Below are 11,873 nucleotides of genomic sequence, written 5' to 3'. Positions count from 1 at the left end.
CATGAAAGAGTGGGGAGGATATTTGGTCTTTCCACTGAGCTGGAGAGGCTGTGACAGTGCTCAAGAGGCTGCAGGCTGAAGAAGTGGAGCTGGTTGGTTTTGAAAAGGGACAGAACCAGAAAGAAGTTCTCTTCCATTTCACATCTGTAGAACAGCTGGGTTTATGCTGTGCTTCATCCAACCATTTGATCAGATTTCTGTTCTTTGTAAACCAAGCAAGGGTCTAGAAATAACACTGCAGTAAGTGGAAAGTGATGCATTTGCTGACACCAACCTCTTGATACACCATGGAGCTCAGAGGAGCAAGCAGAAATGCCATGTGAAGTTTATTTCTGTTTCCAGGCCCATGTGATTCTCTGGGAGAGGGCAGCTCTGCCCAAATCCAGGCAGTTTTTCCAACTGTAACAGGAAACTCCTGTCAGCAATGTCACAATTCACGGCTGAGGCCTGCAAGCCCCACCAAGTCCTGCTCTGAACCTTGGTCAGGGATGAGATTTGGGGGTGGGTTGAGCTTGGTTGGCTTTCCACATCTCACTCTGTTAATATCAACAGTGTGGGGGTTTTTAGGCTGCAAACACCCACAGCCAAGACGTGAAGTAGGTGCAACAGCAGCAAAGGTTGTGCCAATTTGCATCCCCTGGGGTACTATTGGTGAGGGTTTACTGTGAAAAACTGAGTGTCCCATTCACACCCTGGAAAAGTCATTTACAGTTTCAGTCTCATGGATAACTCACAGGCAAGAACACAGTCTAAGCCGTGTGCTCCAGTGCTGCAAACCCAATGCAGAATATCAGTTTGATTTCATTAGGGAAAAAGAAATTTCTGGGATGAGACTTTCCTTAAGATTCTCATTCTTTTGCCTAAGTTGAAGTAGGATTACGAATTGTATTTCCTAGTTACCCTCGACCAGCTATACAGATCCTCTAAGACATTGAAACAGATTAAAAGATTTGCCATAAGGCAGAGGAATTGTGTCTGTAAGGACATGCTTCTAAAATCAGAAATACCTCAATGTTCAGGGCATAATTCAAGATCTGTCTCTTCTACTGTCCAAATCCATACCATGTAATGTCAGCACCATGTAATGTAGGGTGACACACCTGCAGGGAAGTTTGGAGGGGTTTTCTGTAAAGCAAAAGAGGAACACAGAGTAACTGCCCACTTCCCCGAGCACAGAAGTGTTTCAAGCAATATGTGACTTTCCTTACTATTTAGATTGGCCATGCTCTCACTTTCCCATGAGAGGACTACATTTTTCCAGAGAAAAAGTCAACTCCCAACTTAAAATGCCACAAAATTCAGATGTCAGAAGTTCAACTTTCCCACCAAAAAAGGTTTGATCAGAAAAGGGCCCCGCCTTAGACCAACGTTGCTAAAGTGGGGACCAAAGCTCTCCAAATGACCTGGGCATCTCTGTTCTGGGCTGTACAAAGAAATACTGCAAGCTCTGCTGTCCATGGACAAAATTCCAGTTGCTTTCTCAGGGTAAATAATTCATAAAGGCCAGCACAGAGTTATGTTTACTCGTTCTGTGATCTAAAGGGTATCCTGAGTTAACAAGTTTTTTTGGGAACATGCCAGGCAATCTTATGTTCATCCCAAAAATAGATTGAGGCAAATGGGCATTGTGCCAAAGAGGACAAGATAAAGGAGAGTACAAGACTGGTAGACTGAAATGTGCAATATGGAACCGTTTGTTCTTTGTATTCTTTGATGACTACAAATGGGAATTTTTAGCTGGAAATCATCCAGACAAGGAACTTAAGAGTCCAGCATGGTGGTTTGGGGGAACTGAAAGCAGTTGGCTTTCTGAGCAGGCAACACTTACTGCTCTCCTTCCCAAAGCCATGAGTCAGGCTTTGTACAGGGATCCAACAAGAGTAAAAGCACAATGAAGGAAAATCCAGTAAGCTTCAAAACGTGGCTGCCTTTTCTGTCTCTCAGCACACGGATCTGATTTCTTTGGCTCTAAAAGCTCAGGGTTCAGATTGGTTCCTCTGGGTGCACAAGGATGTGAGCACCTCCTTCTTTTATTGTGATGAGGCACAAACACTGGAAATCCTGAATCACCCAAACAGGGCCACAAACAATGCAATAACATCTTTGACGTTATTGGAAAGATGTTTCACATCTGCCTTCCCTACTTCTGGAAGGGAATATGGGCTTCATTAGTAAGGAGACAGCAACCTTTCTGCTTCCTAGCCCTCCTGTCCAGAATCCCCAGCTGAGTGACCCAGAGCAATGCAGGCTCCTGCTGACAGGCATTTCTTGGTGCCTGATTTCACCTCCTGGCCCATTTTCCATGGCACATCGTGAAGACCTCCAAGTCTGCCCCTGATACAGTCAAGAACTGCAATAATTGTCATGTTCTCTTGAGGCTTTCTTGCTTTTCTCATACATATTTCATCAAAACATGGTCTCTCTTTATAGAAAGTTTGTTTCTTTCCCTCTTAACATGTTATTACCTATCCAGTACAAAGCAAACTATACCCATGCCCCTAAAGCACTAACTCTAATTCCTGTTACAACGATGAATTTGTGGAAAACTCTCAGCTGATGTGAGGCAGAAGAGCAACTGAACATTTATGAGGATGCACCCAACCATCAGCTCCAGCACAGTCATATCCTGTTCCCTGAAGTCAAGACTTACTTGGAAATGTCCTTCTTGCTTTCACTGTGCATCACAGGTCACATCTCACAGTACCTCGATTCTGCATTTGGGATAGTAAACGCCTTTCCTGCCCTGTAAACCCTGCTCCTACCACAAAACAGGTTAAGACACAAAAAGTTCATGTTGCACCGTGGGATGCTGGGATGAGGTTGCAGCATAAGGTGTGGCACCACCTCATCACCCCCTGACTCAGCTGACTGCCAGCAGACTAATGAGGCTTAACGAGGGCTGATTACGTCCAGCAAGAGGTACCGCAGTGCCCAGAGGGGTCTGTGCAAGGCACTCCATCCAAATTCCAAATGACACACCACCCACACATTGCTCCACATCAGCCCGCCAACACTCTGCAGCTATTTTAACAAGGGGCCTGAAGCAGATCTCAGTAAAATGAGCGAGGAAGTGAGCACCAGGATAGTTTCAGTTTAGTAATTGGCTGTTACCAAGCGGTGCCTCACGGATATGTGAATCAGCAGTGCAGTTTGCAGAGCAGGATTTAGCTGTGATTCACATCTTTGGGCTTCCCGTGGCATCTGATTGCCTCATTTTCTTGCCATGAAATGTCCTCCAACAGCTCATGAGGACCATCATGACCTTTAATTAGAAAATTGGTGAGCCAGTGTTACATCTCCTTCCCAAAGCCCCGTGAACACCCACCACCTTTTTCTTAATGGCAGCAGGAGCAGCACAGCCGTGGACAGGCAGAGGCATGGTTAGATGCCATCTCCTTTCCTGCTTCTCCCCTGGTGGAGATCATTTGTCCTGCAAAGACATGCTCACCAAGATGCCACCACACCAGAAAATCTGCATTTTCCTGCCTTCCCAAGAGCCTTTCTTTTATACAGAACTATGTTTCACATGCAAACCCCCAGCAGACACATTTTATGGTTCCACAAATGAGACCCTGACAGGGGTTGTGGAGCCTTTCTTTTTGAAAGGGATCTGTATCTTTGCACCCTTTGCAATGCTGCCTTCCTGTCCCAGTCAAAACAGATGTTGAAATCTACAGTAATTTTCAGTACACTCATTAAAAATGAGTCAGTGAATAATTTTTGCTTCCTCTTTTAATACTTTTGTCTCCTTGACATGCATTTAGCTGGAAGATTATCAAGATCTGATATCTCACAGAAGATGGTTTCCCTGAAAGAAGGCAGAGCTGATAGTGATACTCTTCCATGTGCTTGCAGGGGAAGGGAGAAACGTGTCCTCAGCAATTTTGGACAATGTCAGCATCACATGAGACGCTGTCTGGAGCATGTTTGAAAGGCATGGACTTGTGTCCCACACCCCTGAGACCCTCAGGCTACGAGGAAAGAGAAAACTGGCTCCATGTGTACTTGCCATCATCTCTGTGCCAATACAGCTCTCAGCTCAGCAGGAAGTGTTTTCCCTAGAACCACAGTGTCCCTTCTCTCTTTGCATTGGATCAATTCCATGGTCAAAAAGCACACTGAGACAAGGAACATCCATTCCCCATTCCCAGAGAGAAACCTCCACCTGCACTGTCACGTGGGACCCAAGAGCTGCAGCCGAGAGGTGCAGACCTTGAAGGCAATATATGTGCTAATTAATGAACCCACTGCTCAGAGCTAGAAGCCCTCACAGAGTCCTTCCAAACTTGGCAAGGAAGCTGAGGAACAAGAAGCAAGAAGCAATTTGGGACCACCTAAGTGGCAGCAGGCTCCCCACTGCTGCACTGGACCAGCCTTGGCAGGAGGGGCTGCAGAGCCAGGACACAGAGACGTGAAATCAGGGACTGATTATGTAACTGAGTCTCTCATACAGGCAGAATAAACCACTTTTTTGGGGGGGGAGGAATAGGGAAAAGTGTTTGTGGGGGTTCAAAGCATCAGGGTCCCCTCACATCTTGACTTCTACTCACCCCTCTGGATTTTGGGGACTGGCTTTTGTTCAAAGTGAAAGGCAAAACTACCCCCAGCTTTGACAAAAATAAAGTATGAGACTCCAGCTTGAGTCCTTGCCATGCCCCTTGCTCTTCACTCCCTATTTTGCTTCATTCCTCAATAAAAGCCTTTCTCCTGCAGTTCTGGGCTGCAGTTCTGCCTGGAACCTCTTAGTTTTCTTCAGTTGACACTCCATTTCAATTTCAACATAAAAAATTGCTCCCCTCTTCGCCCAGACAGCATCTCAGTCTCCACATGAGCCAGCAAATGCCAGTGATACACCATGGGAAACTAAAAAAAAAAAAAAAAAAAAAAAAAAAAAAAAAACAAACGAAAAAATCAATTAAAATTTTTCTTTACTGCTTTTCAGCGCCAACAAACTTTTAAGAAGCCAGGCTTTCAAACAAGAAAAGAAATTACTGAAATAACTGCGATTTCACTTTTTAAAACTCAGCATATTTTTTTAATTTTTTTTTTTTACATTTTGATCAACAAAGCCACTTTTTACTTAAAGCTGCCTCACTAGAAAAACGAGGGGTGGCTTTCACTCCGCTTTGCTCCTTAATGCAACAAAAGTGCTTTGGGGATTTGAGTGGTTGCATATACTTTGCATAAACGTGGTAGGTTTGGTGTTGATTTTTTTTTTTTCCCCAAAAAGGTCAGACTGGCAGTGAAAAAAAACCCCTCATTTATCTGTAATTTGCAATTATGGAGTGAAACCCTCCAGTTCCCCAGAAGTGCCCCACCACTGCTGACCCTTGGATGAGGGAGTGCTGCTCAAACACCCTCCCTGCCTGAGTCCCTTCCAGGCCAGTTGCTCCCCTCGTGGGACTTGGACACCAACCAACTTCACTGACCCAATACCTCGGAGCAGCTCCAAACCTGTGTCTCAGATGGGAAAGGCTGGCACACACCAGGCCAAAAAAAAAAAAAAAAGAGAGAGAGAGAGAGAGGGGAACACATACCCCATTCTGTAATATTGCACATAAAAAAGACCTCCCTTACAGATCCTGCTAATATTTCTGTTCCCAGTGTATGAGTTATTAATATTTAGTATCTGTGACTCACTAATATTTACTTTGGGAAGTATTTTTATAAAGTTTGACTGGTTTTCTCAATGCAGGAGCTAACGGAGGCTCCTGTTGTTAACAGCCAGGGAGCCCTCCCTGAACAAACTTTGCTGGTCACTGTTTAACCTGGGCTGCTGGGCTCCTTTATGGCCCTGAACCTCCAACACCGAGCACTGAGGCTCTCAGGGATCGCTGCTGATGGCTCTGCTGAGACACAGCTAATTTTAAATCTGGATCTCATGGCAAAGGAAAAACGTCTCTTTTACTGGCAAAACTGTCACAGTCGAACGCTGTGTTCAGATTACGGGAAGAGAACACACACAATCCCTTTTTTGGGTACTTGGCATTAATTTTATCTGAAGTCACGGATTATATAAGAGAAGAGCAGAGACCTCACACAACTTTCTCTTGCGTCAGTGAGGGACAGTCGGGGGCGTCAGGGACCCCCTCCACACTGAGCCCCCTGTTGTGTCATCCCATGCACAAAGCCAAGGGCCCAGTGCTTGACCATTTTTCCAGTAACTCTCCTTAAAATTGGATCACAAGTATTTTCTGGAACTGCATCCAGAGCTGTCCACAAGATCAAGCAGAGTTGGCTTTTAAAGTCCTTTTCTTGGTCTAGACTAGAGGCTTTGGAGCTCATGAAAACTTGGGTGTTTTCATAACTTTATTGCTCTTGTTAAAATGGTCGGTGTCCAAACAAAGTCCATTTTAGTGCTCTGGAGTTACAGACATCATTGTTGTCTGATAATGGAGCTGTTCCCAAGGAAAGCATTGTCCAGCACTAGGCTACTCAGCTCTGTGCATCTGGTTTGCTGTAAGGGTTTAGGACAGCTCGACTTCACTCGTGTGTTTGGAAAGGCTCACACAGCCTGCTGAGCTGGCCAGCTGCCCTCAGACGCCTGAGATTGTTTCATGACTCTGCAGATGAGAAAATTTCCATGGCCTCCATCTTCCCACCAAAAACCTGTCCTCAGATGGTGCTACATGCCTGGCACTGAAATGCCTCCTCTGCATTTCAGCAGAACGTGCTGCTCCCCAGCAGCCAGCACTCAGTTTTGGTTACTCTGCTCAGTGACATCCCTGCAGGGGTGCCCTAAATCACTCCTTGCCAACATTTCGGAGCAGCATTTTTGTAGGATTTTCCCCATTATTTTACCTCAGACACGGCAGAAGGTCCACAAGTCCATCTCCAAACACACCTCAGGATCCCCCCACAGGACTCGTTTGTCTGCCAAAAGACCTACAGGGGAAAAATCCCAAACAAACCCCAAAAACCTCAACAACAAAGAGTTAAGAGAGCAGTAACTAGTTTTTATCATCTCAATCCATACTGGCACGATGCTGCACATTTTTACCTGGGCCACTTCTACAAGGTCATCTCTGTATCACTCGTGGGACAATGCCAGGCCATGCCTGTGCACCATCCTGGTCCAAGCAGATGATAACCCTTCCCATATAATGTCATGTTTCCTTTAGCCTTAAAAATTATAGAAATAATGACTGGGAGGGCCATCAAGTCATTTTCTAGCCCATCCTCCACCCAAAGCAGGATCTAATTTTAGCAGCTGCCATACAGTATATTCTTAAAAACCTTGAATGGTGGCCCAAAAAGACCATGCAGATAATCTGTTCCAGTCAGAGCCTTTACTGATGGCCAGTCTCAATGTTTCCTACTACATTTTAAGCCCATCCCTTCTCAGTGGTGGCCTTTTGGGCAGGAAGAACAAATACCCTCTCTCCCCTTACTGTACCTTTACACACTTCAAGCATCCTCTTCCTCACCTTTATCATCCTCACGATCTTTCCTCCTTTCTTGAGGGTTGTTTGAGCTCTCAGGTCTCTCTCTGCTTCCTCCTGGACTTCCCACAGCTGGTTGAGTACTCTTCAGGCAGTGATGTACAAACCCAGACCTCACCACACTGCAGCAGAGACCTGAGCAGCACAAAGCAAAGCTGAAATACTTCTCACCTGCTTTTAGACCATTTCCCTCTTTGCACATCTCATACGACATTTATTTCCTTGCCCACAGCATGGTGCTTTTGACTCTTTTTTATCTCAGTTGGGCTGAGTTACTCCTTTCTGATTTGTCTCCATCTTTTATTATTCCTCGTATTCTTCCCTTCCAAGTGCCAGCTTATTTTTGCAAATTGTTTCTTCCAGCACAGGTACTGATGCAGTTTTGGAGCCCCCCTGAATTCATATAAGTCATGTTTTGATTAAAGCATGTCAAAAGAGATAGTATAAAAACCTTCTTACAATCTGTATTGGGTTTTATTATTTTTTTCCCCAATTTACAAAGCCTGTTAGGCTGGTGGAGAAGGAGATTAGGCTGCTTCTGATATTTGTTTCTGACAAACTTGTCCTCTGGCCCCTCTGGTATTTTCTTAGCTTCCACAAGTGCAAAAGATCGATGTGCAGAAACAAGCCTTGAAGCAGCTACTGAAATAAAAACTTGAGGATATCAGTGCCAAGCACTTCTCAGGACAGTGAATGTGTTGGCAGGTCCTCTCCTGGGGTCATGATCACCCACAGACTCTAAACTAGAGGAATCCCAAACCTGAGGGAAGCAGCATTTGTAAGACATTCTAAAGCTCTGAATTTGTTTTGAAAGCCTGTGCTCCCTTCTGCTCTCAGTCCTCACATTCCACCTGAGCCTCCTGACTCTTCACATGCTATAAATATCCTTGTATTCGATTTGACACTCAGTATATCCCTGTGAGGTGCTGGGCTGTGCAGTGGCTGATGAGGGACACTGTGGATAACCCTGTCCTGCTCACATGGCACGGAGGGTGAGGAGCAGAGGGAGCTGCACAAGGCAAACCTTGTCTGTTGACTTAACTCGGTAACCCTATTTTAACCAGAGTCAACAAGATACAAGGGTGGCTTCTATTTACACTGAGGCTTCTTTACACTGCTCTATCCACACCCTAAAGTGGCATAAATGTCTCCTAAGTGCCCTAAAGTAGGTCCTTAGTATAAATGAGAGCCAACCCCGTCGTTTGCAAAATGGCTTTGAAAACATCGCCCGGGCACATCCTATAAATGACTGTGGGTTTTTGGAAGGACACCCACGCCAAGGTATGCCCATGCTATACATAGCCTCTGATGAGCTCAGCACGGGGTGAGGAGCAGGCAGCAGAAGGCAAAACAACCAGCAACAAGACATTTCTCCCTGAAACAGCAAGCTGGGAGAGCCTGGCTTCTGCATGATCCCAGAGGATTATCAGTGTGGGAAAACAGGTCACCTTCACTGAAGTCCACGTAGTTTTCTCTTTCCCTTCCCCTCTACTTTCATTTGAACTTCCAGTTTTTATGCCCTCTCCACAAAAGCACAAATCTCAATCCCACCCCCAGCAGGGAAAAAAAAAATTCCGTTTTTCTCCTGCTTCTTTGTGTTTTGCCCTCAGCCCTCACTTACCTGGGTTTCATCCCTGCTGTGCAGAAGGAACACCCAGCTTTGGCTGCCACGTTGCTCTCACACAGCACTTGTGACAACACAATTCTTTGGTGGATGAGCACAGGATAAAGCACATGGCTGGAGCAGGAGGAGACAACCATCAGCAAAACCAGAGACAGTGTCAAAGGATTTGAAGCTAACCCAAGGGGATGGGCTTAGGTTCAGCCTTAAATTTAGGGCATTATGCTGCTTTGCTCTCCAGGCCAACCAAGACCTAATTTTTGCCACAGTATTCACGGAAACATAGGATGGTTTTTGTTGGAAGAGACCTTAAAATCAACTAGTTCCAACCCCCAGGTTGCGTTGTTTTGTAGCACCAACAAATGGGAAATCAAACAACTGTTGCAATTAATAGGTCTAAGAAACCTCACAGTGACCATTAGCCTGAATTCTCTTTTGTACTTACTTTTAAGTTCTGCTCATGAAAGTCTCCCCAAACATTTTCAGCAAAGGAGATATTTTTGCAGAAGGGAGAGCAGGTGAGAGCAAGGACAAACTGGGCATTAAAAAGTTCAAATGCACAGTTTGGAATTGCAGGGAGTGCACCAGCCATGACATTTTCCTCCTAGAGGAATCACTGGCAGTGCAATAATGGTGTTATCTTGTCAGTCCTTGGTTGGATTTTACAGGTAAACACTGTTCAACCATAACTGCATCAGGCAAGCCTTGGAGTAATGCAAACACCTCCAGGTTTTATGTTGATCTTGTGGTATATGTAATGGAAACCAGAAAATTCCATGGCCTTCTTGTCAGCCAGGACCCCCTCCCACGGCTCAGCCCACATTTTTGGTCCAAACCCACGTGGTGCTCACTGCCTGGAGGCTGAGTTATGAACCTCCTTTAACCAAGGTGGTGTTGAATTACCAGGGAACAACTTGGTTGGATTTGTGGTGCTGTCGGAGAGTAGGAGCTTGGAGAAAACTTCAAGGGGAATTTAAAAATCTGTCTACTTTTCATTTCAAAAAACAGAAAGGGTATATTTAACAACAGCTGCTCAGGTGGGGACGACTTCACCTCAGTTGTATTTTGCAGCATTAATTCATTGAACTCTTATTCCAACTAGTGAATTTTTTAATCTTTTTCTGTCTCTATGCTGCAGGGATTTAAAGACAGTGATTTTCCCTTACTCTAAGGATGGTTCACTAAAGGATATATCTTATTTTTGATGGGGTAAAGGCTGGTTTTTAATGCCTGGGCATTGGGCAGTTAAATTTATTTGTTTGTGGAACAGACTCTGCACAACCCAATCTCATTTGGGGTCTCCAAGGAATACTCTAGTCCCCAGAAATAATCCCAAATAGCTCTTCTAAACACAAACTCAGCTCTGGCTGAGCATTAAAGACAAGGGAAGCATTCATTCTGGGAAGGTTTTATTTCACAAATAATTCAGAAATCAAAATAAAATGGAAGGGGGGGGGAAAGATATTTTACAATTCTGTATTTAGAAAAAAAAATCTAGTTTATAAACAACCACATAGCCCCTTGGAAAACATGCAAAGGCACTCGAAAATTTACAAGTAACTTTTATACATAGGAAGTAAAATACATCATTTTTCATAGAAAAAAAAAAAAAGCAACTCTATGAACTGGCCCTAAATATTTAGACTGCACAACTGACCAACTGGAGCCTCCTCAATCAGCTGTTGGCTGAGTGTCTTAAAATGAAGAAATTAATGGAGCCAACAGACCCCCCAGCTCACCAGCCATGGCTTCAGCTTTCGCCCTGGTTTTGTGTTTTCTGGAGGTTTGGCTGAGCCAGATGTTCTGGAACAACATCTTGGCTTCAAAAAAAAATCAATGTATTGGCAAAGTACAACCAGGCAGCCTCAGCTTTGCTTCAAGATCCAACCTGGGTGCTTCAAGTTGGCACGTGCCCACAAACCTGCCGAGCTGGGGGCTAAGGAGGAACCTGGTGAGATAAAGACGTGATGCATCTTTAAGCTGCACTGAAATACATTAGGCTGAGAAATGTTTTGGTATCAGAAATAAAATCAGTAAATATCTGGCTACAAACTGGTACTGTCCCACCTGTTTATGAACAGCTAGCACACGTGATTGCAAGTAATTGATATATCATGACTGCCTCGGAGGACCTGATCACACCTAATTCTGGTGGAGGTATGTTTAAATGAATAGCACCCAGGACCTCGAATAATATTTGTGTAGTAAAGTCACAATTTCTCTTTTGTACAACAAATATAAAAATAAACAGATACAGACTTAAATTAACATCGGTTTCTAAAAATCCAAACCAGTTGGCTGAAGATAAAAATACGCAATTGTTACTTGAATTAAGCATTTTAGGATATTTCTGTTGGAATAATAACCCTCCCCTTGTCCCCTTTCCATCAGGTAGATACATCCCAAGCTGTTTGGATTTTTATGTGCTCACAATAATCCCCTGGGCTTTACTCCAAGAGCCCTCGCATTTCTTTCCACCACTTTCCATCCGTGATTATCACGGAGCTGGGATCCTACAAGGTTTTTTATGTGCTCTTGCAGTCCCCGTGAACCTGATTGCATCTCTTGCTCTTTCCAATTCAGTTTAATAGCCCTGTGGCTGCCATTTGGCCCGTGGTGGTCCCAGATTCATTGGATGGGCTTGAACCAGACCATGTATATCCCAGTTATTCACAGCGGGCAGAAACAGGGAAGCTTTATCTCACTGCCAACATCTCAAACGCTTCCAACCAGCAGCTTTTCTAAGATACTTTCCAGCTGTTTTTAACATCAATTTACCTAGCAAGAAAAAAAAATACAGTTTTCCTATC

General features: G+C 44.5%; 1 long non-coding RNA gene across 1 annotated transcript; it reads right to left on the bottom strand.

The window, feature by feature from the left end:
- Positions 1-351: 351 nt before the first annotated feature.
- Positions 352-7,556, bottom strand: LOC108642192. The gene is made up of 5 exons (XR_001922495.1): positions 7,428-7,556; positions 6,802-6,885; positions 4,551-4,863; positions 1,008-1,125; positions 352-399 (listed from the first exon to the last, which is right to left on the bottom strand). It is a non-coding gene; the product is annotated as an uncharacterized LOC108642192 (long non-coding RNA).
- Between the last annotated feature and the right edge of the window lie 4,317 nt (positions 7,557-11,873).

The sequence above is a fragment of the Manacus vitellinus genome, unplaced genomic scaffold (assembly GCF_001715985.3).
Source record: "Manacus vitellinus isolate BGI_N305 unplaced genomic scaffold, ASM171598v3 scaffold_10_pilon, whole genome shotgun sequence".
NCBI lineage: Eukaryota > Metazoa > Chordata > Aves > Passeriformes > Pipridae > Manacus > Manacus vitellinus.
The sequence above is the reverse complement of the archived record's forward strand: the minus strand, read 5'-3'. Positions and strand labels throughout refer to the sequence as shown.